Raw genomic sequence first — 6000 nt, 5'->3', positions numbered from 1 at the left:
ACTGTGCATGTAGGGCACAGTTGATATAACGAAGGCAGAGGGCACTCAGCTAATGTACACGATACCTAAATTCGATCTCTCCTTCGAGATAATTAGGTATGCTAGCGGGCAGTCTATCTCACCTGCTTGCAACCAATCATGGCCCACCTTCCTTTGCCGGACACAGCACAATTGTGCATGCCCACTTAATACAGCGCGTGCACTTTTATACAGTCTGCACGGCGCTTTCTTTTTTCTTTTTTTGAGATAACTAAAAGTAGTTTGTGCAGGAATGCGGCTCGTCTTGCGCACGGAGATTCACTTGCATCCAGATAGAAGAGTGCTCATTGCGGTGGTGCTAATCATACAAATGCAGCACAAGATACAATGGGCAAATTGCGTTTATTCCACGTTCATTTTGCGTCGAAGCCATCGACTTGCAAGGGTAGGAATGGAGCCGTTGTAAGCTTCCACACGCCGGCAAAATCCCGCTTTGTTATACGAAATTTCAAACAGCTGATTCGTTCTTTCAACGACAATCACCGCAGTAACAAGGTGACATTAGCGTTTCGACCGCACCCGTCGCACTCCGACAGAAATGCAAAAACGCTTGTGTCGTTCTTTCGGTGCGCGTTAAATAACTCCAGGTGGCCACAAATAATCCGTAGCTCTCCATTACTGCGTCCCTCGTAATCCACAGCAGTTTCGGGACGCTAAGCCCCATAATATAAATTCTTTAACCACGCCTCGATTTATTACCTCCCTTCGTTCCTTTAAGCTCGATGCAACTGCAGGTATGGCCACGGTAGCTCATTGGAACGTCGCCTGCATGCGCCTGGCAGGTGAAGAGGTGAAAACAAGCTAGCGCGTGCAAAGCAGTGAAGCTTCCGATAGTTGCAATGCTGTTACGGTAGGCTCATGGGCGGAGATACCGACGCGCCTTGTTGCTTCAAAATAAACACTGATTCATTAACTACAACGGAGCAGCATAACAGGATCGGTTCGAGAGCCTTCATCTTGATACTCACAAAAGCTATATATGTTTGTCTTTCGGACAGGGCATCCCTGTTAAAGCCAGCGGAGGTGAATGGAAATATTTGTCGGTTCAAGAAACTTATACCTGTGTCACACGGGCATATTTGGAAGGCCTTCCAGTCAACGGCCTTCGAAACGCCACAACTCTATCGACTCAAAGGAGTTGTCGCGCTGCTACACGGCACATTTGAAAGGCCGTTGAGCGGTTGAAGCGTTTCTCGCAAAATTGTGTGGCGCTGCGCATCTTTATTTTCGTTTTCATGTCACCAAAAGTTAAACAACATTAAAACCACTTAAAAGCACTATAATTTCTTTTATGTTTGTTTATACGGCGAAATGGCGGCGATATGACGGCAGCCGGCAGCACATTGAGTAGAGGGAGAGTCTACTAGACAACATGGAGAAAGGAATGAACACAAGCACGTCGCTGTTGTCGAGAGTATGTACAGTTTGCACATGTCAAGTGGTAAAAATACTTTATTGAATAATTAATAGCACTCATATATAGTATTTTAGAGCATTTTGGTTCGATTTGTTCTTTCTAACCATGAGTACGAGCACACTGTGAACGAGAGGGCATGTTCGCGCTGTTTCCGCTTCCGTAGCTCAAAGGTCATCGAGATTTCGATAGAGTTGTGGAGTGCTCCGTTGACTCGATATACTATTGACTCGACGGCCTTCGAAACCGCTCGTGTCGCAGTTCGAACTTGACCTTTGAGTCAACTGACTATCGGTTGGAAGGCCTTCGAAATGCCCGTGTGACACGGGTATTAGACGGGCCGGTGAAATCCCGCCCGCTTATTTGACGTGTCAGAATATCGGAGCCGTATTGCCGCTACACCATCGAGGCAGCGCAACCGCGGATCAGTTTTACCTGAACCTTCTGAACGAGGTTGAAAGTTTCTGAGACAAAGCCGAGTTCCCTGTTAAACGGCGACTGCAGCCGCATCATAGCGAATAGAGATAAAACATTAAAGAACAACATTTGCCTGGCGAAGCAGTTTTTCTTTTCCTGCAGCTCCCATGCTCCGTTGTTATGATATGGACGGAAGCGTGCGAAATACAAAAAGACATTGCCGTGTTCACCGTGCTGGGGCGATGACGAAGTGGTGTGATCGTGTGGCGCGTTGCGCGTGGTGCGTGCGAGTGTTCTGAACTGCTCGGCGTTGAAGGCCAGCTGGTTCTCGCTGGACGCCCGGTCCAGAGAACCCAGATCGCCCACTACGCCGTCCTCGGACGCAAAGGACCTGTGTTCCTTCTGGGCAACCGGTCCAGGGAGCCAGGCGAACGGGACAGCTCGTTCTTGGATGCCAGTGACCAGCGTTCCTGATGGGAAACCGGTCCAGAAGCCAGGCGAGCGGGGCAACCGGTCCAGGGAGCCTGAATGGCCTGTGTTCCTGCTGGACAACCGGACCAGGAAGCCAGGCGAGGTGGTCGCTTTCCCGGGCCACTGCCACGACCAGCCGGCTGCCGGAGGCGAGAGCAGTAGCGAGAGCTATTGCACGGCTACCATGGCTGTGTCTTCTACCGTCGCTGCTGCAGCTGCAGATCCCATGATACCGTGGGTAGGCCCATGGTGACGTCGTCCAGCCATCACCTGACCCTTCGGGACCAACATTGGCCTCTACGCGTCAACGGGCTCCACGCAAAGGGAACGCACGGCGAGAGACTTTATATTATATAACAGGACACTCTAGAATAGCAGCTTCGGGACTGCATGCGCTAGCATAACTTAATTACATGTACATCGTGAAGTCTGTACGTCTTTGTGCTGTTTAAATTCTGTGTCTGTGTGCACTCTAGTGGTCGATTGCGTTCCTTGGTGAGTGGTCCTGGGCCCAAACCTCATTACATTTTCATCACAATCTAACAGCACTACACATTGTTTTTATCACAATCTGGCGAGCCTGCCAGGATACCGCTCGTAAAATCATCGAAGGAAATTATCCTCCTTCGAGTGCACGCTCACAGAAAGCTAAATGATGGATACCGAAAGATTAGCCACTATTGGATCACAGCTAGGATTGTCAGGTGTGGAATTGCGTACGTGGATTGAGAATGAACAGGCAAAACAAAGAGCGGAACGAGCTGCGGAGAGAGAAGCAAGTAAGGAAGCCGTTGAAAGAACTCGACAAATTGTTAAGATCAAATTGAAGCTCCAAGAAGGAGCTCAGAGTGAATCCGCAAGAATCAACACTGATTCGATGCCTCTTCCGAGTGCCCCCTCTTCAGTTCTCAACCCGGAAAAGTTACTTCCGTTGTTTGATGAGCGACGCGATGATTTGCATGCGTACTTGCAAAGGTTCGAGCGCGTGGCAACAGGACAAGAATGGCCACAAGAGAAGTGGGCATTAGCTGTGAGCATGTGTTTGAGTGGTGAAGCGCTAACAGTAATAGGCCGAATGACTGCCGCTGATTCATTAAACTATGAGAAAGTAAAGAAAGCTTTGCTGCAGAGGTTTCGATTCACTGCGTAAGGTTACCAGGAAAAATTTCGCAAGGCAAGGGCAGAGGATGGAGAAACCGGGAGACAGTTAGCTGCTAGGCTTTCAGGGTACTTCGACCACTGGATTGACATGGCTAACGTGTCCAGAACGATCGACAGCCTTCGAGATCACATGGTCGCCGAACAGTTTATCCGGTATTGTCATCCATAGCTTACTATATTCCTGAAAGAACGAGAATGCAAGTCACTCCGAGAGCTAGCTGATGCGGCTGATCGGTTCATTGAAGCTCAGCACCTATCGAATCTCGGGAAAGTTCCGGAGGACGCAAGAGACATCACTACAAATCCCACCGACGCTCCAAGGAAACCACCACCAAGGTGTATGCTTTGCAAGCGCCTGGGGCATCAAGCTCATGAATGTCGCAACCCAGCTAAAGAAGTGACGATGTGCAAGTTCTGTGGGAAGGTTGGTCACAAGAGCGACGACTGCTGGAGCACGAAGGCGCATAAAGAGAAAAGTTCAGCCTGCGTGGTCAACGAGAACCGCGATGATTTTTCCTTGTGTCACCCAACTGGAAAACACAAGAAAGGAAAAAATCGTGACACTTTTGATAAAAAACGGGATCAAATAAAACCCATTTTTCTGGTGGAAGGAATGCCAGTAGTTGAAGGGCAAGTGCTCGGTCGAACAATTCGGGTTCTTCGTGATACGGGAAGCAATACTGCAATTATCCGAAGAGACTTAGTTCCCGATCAGCGTTTGACCGGAAAGGGTAGCAGAGTCCTGCTTATTGATGGCTCTGTAATTGATGTACTAGAGGCCAAACTCCACCTACATACACCGTACTTTACTGGAGAAATCACAGCCTTATGCATGAACAAGCCGCTTTATGATCTTGTGCTCGGAAATCTACCGGGTGTGAGAGGACCTCACGAGCTAGATATTAACTGGAAGCACGCTTCAGTCAACCAAAGAGACACTGCGTCGCTAAACTCCATGTGTGCAAGTGATACCTGTGGAGCACCTTCACTATGTTTCCGCCATGGTCAAGCCACAAGAGCATAAAACGACTCCCTTGTATGTACCAAAGATAAAGTGGTGCGACGCTACCAAAGATGAGTTAGCAGAAGAACAGCAGAAAGACAAAACGTTGAAATCTCTGTTTGCTAAAGTCGACAGAAAGTTCAAGTCAACAAAAGGCCACTGCAACTCGTTCCTTCAAAAAGGTGGGCTTCTCTACCGACAGTACTGTCTTGCTACCGGCAGGACATTTAACCAGCTCGTCGTGCCGAAGGTGTTTAGAAGACCTATACTTGAAGTCGCCCACGAAGGTCTTATGGCCGGACATCAAGGCATTCGGCGCACGACAGATTGAGTCTTGGCGGATTTTTACTGGCCGGATCGGCATGGCGACGTGAAACGTTTCGTCAAGTCCTGAGATAAGTGCCAGCAAACAACACCAAAAGGCAAAATTGGTGTAGCGCCTCTGGGCAACATGCCTATCATACGTACACCTTTTGAGCGCGTTGCGGTCGATTTAATCGGCCCTATCTCACCGAAATCGGACCGTGGCAACCTTTATATTCTCACCCTCATAGATTTTGCCGCTCGATATGCGAATGCCATTGCTCTCCCTGTAATTGATGCTGTGCATGTGGCAGAGGGAATGATTGAGATTTTCTCTCGCATTGGTCTACCAAAAGAGATTGTAAGCGACCAAGGAACAAGTTTCACATCGGAACTCATGGAAGAGGTGGGCCGTCTACTTGCCATCAGGTTTCTACGAACAACTCCCTATCATGCCATGGCGAATGGGCTCGTGGAGAAGTTCAACGGGACCCTGAAGACCATGCTGAAGTGGATGTGCCAGGACAAACCTCGATCATGGGACAGGTACTTTGCTCCACTGCTTTCGCCTACAGAGAGGTGCCGGAAGCATGCCTGGGCTTCTCGCCTTTTCAGTTGATTTATGGTCGACACGTACGAGGACCACTCACGGTGCTCAAGGAGCTGTGGACCAATGATGATATCGACGGCGAAACTCGTACAACCTACACCTATCTTGTCGATCTTCGAAATCGCCTTGAGGAGACATGCAAACTCGCCCATGACGAGTTGGAGAAGGCACGCGCAAAGCAGAAAACCTACTTTGACCGGAAGAGCCGTCCTCTCAAGTTAAATGTTGTCGATAAAGTACTTCTACTGACGACTGATTCCAACAAGTTGCTAATGCAATGGAAGGGTAAAAATATTCCGCATCAATACGCTCAAGAAATATGAGGAACGCGAACATTTACAAGTGCAGCAGGTCTCTGCCATAAACAGAGATCACCAAGCCTTTGACAGACCTCACACGGAAAGGACCAAACAGCAGTCTCGCTTGGGGACCGGCTCAAGAGCAAGCTTTCACCATTCTGAAGAATAAGCTTGACGACGCTCCCATTCTACAAGCACCCAATATGAGAAAGGAATTTGTCCTCCGCACCGATGCCTCAAGCACTAGTCTTGGTGCCGTACTGCTCCAGCTAGGAGAGGATCA

The sequence above is a fragment of the Dermacentor silvarum genome, chromosome 2, assembly GCF_013339745.2.
Source record: "Dermacentor silvarum isolate Dsil-2018 chromosome 2, BIME_Dsil_1.4, whole genome shotgun sequence".
Classification (NCBI taxonomy): domain Eukaryota; kingdom Metazoa; phylum Arthropoda; class Arachnida; order Ixodida; family Ixodidae; genus Dermacentor; species Dermacentor silvarum.
This window is presented reverse-complemented; position numbering follows the sequence as displayed.